The following is a 4,667-nucleotide window of genomic DNA, read 5'->3' as shown; positions in this document are numbered from 1 at the left end:
ACTGAGAGTTTCAAATCAGTCGGAAAATAATCATTTATTAAATTCCATGCTTGTGCTTAAATGGAGTAAGTCAAGTACACAAAGTCATGTAGTATCAATTATGTATAACATCGATCTGGTCAGGACTTGGAAATCTCAAGACTCATGATAACATCACTATAATTGGCAGTCATCAAAGGATTGGTGATTGTATTGTTTAATTTGAATGCGGACAAACATTTTTTTCTTCTTTCTTATTTTTCATAGGTTTTTGTGTCTTTCTTTAAAGTATTCATCAAGCCTTCGAAACCAAAGGTATATGTACTTTCAAATTGAAGAAAAAGTGATTGTATAATCGAACGTCTGGTTTTATAAGTTGGTAAGGATTCTTTTTTTTATTAATTCAAATCATTACCAAACTTCTACCGTATTAGTTCATTTCATTTTTTTTTCTTTTATTGTTGTGTGTTTTATTTTAGTCTCCGACTGTGTACTAAGAAATATTCTCTCAGATTTGTACACTTATAGGCAATATAACTTGGCAATGATGTAACATAAAATATACAATAACGTAAACATGTTTTTAATTGTTATTTGATCAGAAATTTAGTTTTTGAGTACAAATTTTTCTTGAGTCTGTCGCTTCATGTATGCTGGGATTTATAAATGATGAATGGTCAAACAATCATGTGTCATAATGGGGAATGCAGCGTCCACTGATGCAGGAAAAATGACGACAGCAAGGGCAAATTCTTCTAAAGAATCTCGGACTCCTTTTCACAAGTCTAAACAAGACAAAAGTTAGAATGAGTATTCAGTGCACATTCAATGTGACAGTCATACACATTGCCTATTGTATATAACGATGTATATCTATCAATTCAGACGAAAACAATTATTTAAGGTAGAAATATACATTTCCGCATTTGTTATAGCAACTCGTAATGTTTATGAACAGAAATACTAGAAGTAATGTCTGGTGTTTTATTTGAATTACTATATACGTCCTAGAACTTAATTTTTTTTTTTATTAAAAAAACATATCTTGAGGTTTTCATTAATAGTTTTATTGATGATCAAAAACTTATGTTCCAAATGCCTTTGGTAAAGATGACATTATATGGTTTTGGCTTTTTCTTTTATTTCCGTTTTCGTCATTAAGCTTGTTCGATGAAGAATAGCAAGTAATAGATCCTCATACGCACTAAATCTATGTATCTATACATTCTAGAGATTATTATTTATAAAACAATTCCACAAAAGTTTATTGCTGACATAGACGTTTATGTCTTATTCTTAGCCATTAACATTATCAACCTATTATTTTATTCACATTATTTATGTTTTAAATTTGTATGTGTTTGTGTGTATATCATTTATCGGTGGGTAAATAAATGTTATGTTTTCTAAAATTGAAATTGGAATCGGTTGATTTTTGACTGATGCACAAACAACAGCGTCATCAAAAGTTGCGTTTTAATTGCAAGTTAAGAAGACAGAATAATGATAGTTTGATCATGTTCGTGTATGTTTTAAATTTTGTTGTTACATCTGTTTTAATTCATGTTCTTACTCATAACTGTTTTTCTTTCTTAAATATACAATTTTGGATTTAATTGAATAATAAAAGAAATATTCAGCGTAAATTTCTTATCATATTCACTCTTAGTATAAAAGACATTTCATTAAATTTTCTTCAGAGACTTTTTAGAACGACTTCTTCAACCATTAACGATAACAACTATTAGCCACTCAAATTAAATAAGTGTTGCCTGCACTCTTACGTACAGTAAATGGAGCGAGCGAACACAATGTGAAATTAATTAATGTTTCCACACTTATTATTTTAGCAAGCGTACTTCAGATTTCTTAAAACATTTTACCAGTGGAAACTATTTTTCAATCTAACAAATAGTTTTCAGTAAAATGTTTAGATCCAGAATCTAAGAGCGAGCAAATCCTAAGAACTAGGAATTAATTTTGAGTGACCTAAGGTGCATATATTTAAAATTTAACTTACTTCTGAAGAAGTCCATTGTCTTCCAGCATTTCTTCATTTGATATGGTGACTGGACATTTATGAAAAAAAAATGTCATAAGTAATAGATTAATTCCCATCTAAAGACAAACATATCATTCAGATTTAGTCAATTGACAATGTATACACTTACGTTTATGTGTAGTATCTCAGACATGTAATAGATTTTTTTTTGTAATTTTCATTACAAAACATTGAAAATGATACAAAAACCCTCTGCATTGATCAGATGAAAATAGTAGTATATAAAGGGTTACATTTGGAAGGGAAATTACACCATGCGCGTCAAATTTGATGTCCCTCTTTTATTGATATGTATTTCAAAATTATCTATGTTCGATTTATCAATATTTGTTTTCTCATATTCAAAAGTAGTTAAACAGGTTTCTAACAATAAAAATACAGCTAATGATAATCCATACACAGTTGAACTACCATAACCTTTCTTGATTTTGTTTGAATGTAAACAACGATGTTCTCACATTAGTAAAAACAAGTTCTATGTCGTTTTTCCCTCTCCTATTGCTTGCAATCAATTCATCCATGGCGCTAACCAAACCCTCAAAATAAATAGAATAATTTCCGAAGCGGATTATTCAATGTCAAGAGTCAAAAATTATTTTTATGGTTCAATAAATTCAAAATAAATAAAAGCCATTCATTATAAATAAACTTCTATCTAAAATAAGGCTCAAAGAGCTTTTTATATTATTTATATTAACAATAACAACGTACACACATGTTGGCGTATGAATACACAACGTCAGAGTTGGCGTGTCGCCATAAAAATTGACAACATTGAAAATAAAAGTATAACTTTTAACCAATCAGAAGACAGTTATTTATTATCAAATGAAGAAAAAAAAACCATGTTGAACGCTTTATGTTTTTCTTGATTTCTATTGTGTTTTTTAGTAAGTGAAAAACATCTATACTACCCACAACTTCTTTCTAAAAAATTCAAACAGTCTTAATATTTAAATTTGAAACGAAAAGCTTTTATTTTTGTTAATTTTTGAACGTTTAATATATTCAGAGAAGCGGTATTTACCTGATCAAAATTACCGGTGATCATGTCATCACTAACACAATAGACATCTTTAAATCTTAAGGGAAAGTTAACTTTCGTCAAATAAACTAAACAAAGATTATAATTTATTCATATTCAACTACTTATACATGTTTATACTTACATATACTGTATATAAAATCAATTGCGTATTAAACTTTAATATTTAAAACTATCCTTATGTTTTCTTACCTCCAGCAAACACCAACAACAGAAGGACGATTAAACAAACGGAAACCTTCATTGACTGTTTTACTTCTCAATTGAGGCTACAAAATAAATGCAGTACTGTTGCCTGAAAATGAATGTAATTAGGCAACACTTTAGTTTTTAGTTTAACGAGGACGATTGTAAATTGCTGCAAATACCAACCTTAACATCTTTATTTAAGTTAGATCTGTAACAAGTGGCCCTTTAAATATAAAAACAACAGATCTAGAATAATTGCTTATGAGGCTTTCCGCCAAACTATTCAGGGTTAGGAATGTACTTTACGTTCCTGATGAATGCAAATCTAGAAAAGCGCTTCGGACGCATGAAATTATTTAACGTGTTGTTTTCAATTTTTTATGTTAACAATGTTCACAATTTAGCATATGCCATCAGCTATGAGCAAAACTTATCCCTTACAGTAGGTTATTTATATCCGGATAGCTAAATATAAAAGAATGCAACAGGACAAAATAACGGCCTGATGGAAATATATGGTTTCCGAAACGGTATTCTGATTTTTCGTTTCGTCTCTAGAAACCTCCCCATTTTTATTTGAATTTCTTACTTTTTTGCTTTTTTATGCAAGAGAATTAATTTTTTTTTCAGAAATTGCCCATAGTTCAGATCAGCAGATTGCCAGAATTTATTCAATTTAATTTGTTATTTGAAGAAATAAATTCCCTATTAACATGGTAGATCCTACGTGTGTACAAATAAAAAAAAATGACGTCATAATTCGTTTTCATTTCATTAGTGTTTGTTAAACAAAGCTTATTTTATATGTGTTTCATTGCCAAAACTAAAACATCGGGAAAAAAGTTTTACTGCATATGAGGTAACACAGTATTATGATAATAAAATATTCTAGAGAATTGCATGATTTTCAAGCAAACTGAGACCGACTGTGTCGATGGAATAAAATGTTGTGTGAATCGGTTTCAGTTATTTGTCCTCATAAACCTGATAGAGAAAAGGTGTTAGGAGCATATTCTTGGAAATGAAGTTCTTATAGAATGAAAATACAGGCGAGAAACTTTTCATCGGAGTAATAAAAGATGCATGCAATCTTTAGAGGCTATGTTACTGCGGAAAAATGAGAAGTTGACAAAGACAAAACCGGCATAGTCATGTTACAAAGGTATATCATAGTTTACGCCATTCACCTGAATTTTTTAAATAAAGATAACAATTCCTTGATAAAAATAAACTCATCATCGATACCATGAATAAAATTTTGTATAACGCAGACCTTATAAGTCGGTAGTATCATTTTGCCAAGTTCACTAGGATATATCTACGGCAACAGCAGTGTTTTTTTTTTACGAAATTGTTTATCGTTATTAAACGGGTTATTATTTTAAACTTGGA

At 29.5% G+C, this 4,667-nt stretch overlaps 1 long non-coding RNA gene across 1 annotated transcript; it reads right to left on the bottom strand.

The window, feature by feature from the left end:
* Positions 1–575: 575 nt before the first annotated feature.
* LOC127705743 (uncharacterized) lies at positions 576–3,375 on the bottom strand. Its single transcript, XR_007983974.1, has 3 exons — positions 3,279–3,375; positions 2,000–2,048; positions 576–764 (listed from the first exon to the last, which is right to left on the bottom strand). It is a non-coding gene; the product is annotated as an uncharacterized LOC127705743 (long non-coding RNA).
* Positions 3,376–4,667: the final 1,292 nt, after the last annotated feature.

Source organism: Mytilus californianus, unplaced genomic scaffold (assembly GCF_021869535.1).
Source record: "Mytilus californianus isolate M0D057914Y unplaced genomic scaffold, xbMytCali1.0.p SCAF_6, whole genome shotgun sequence".
NCBI lineage: Eukaryota > Metazoa > Mollusca > Bivalvia > Mytilida > Mytilidae > Mytilus > Mytilus californianus.
Note: the sequence above shows the minus strand (reverse complement) of the source record. Positions and strands in the feature narration are given on the sequence as shown.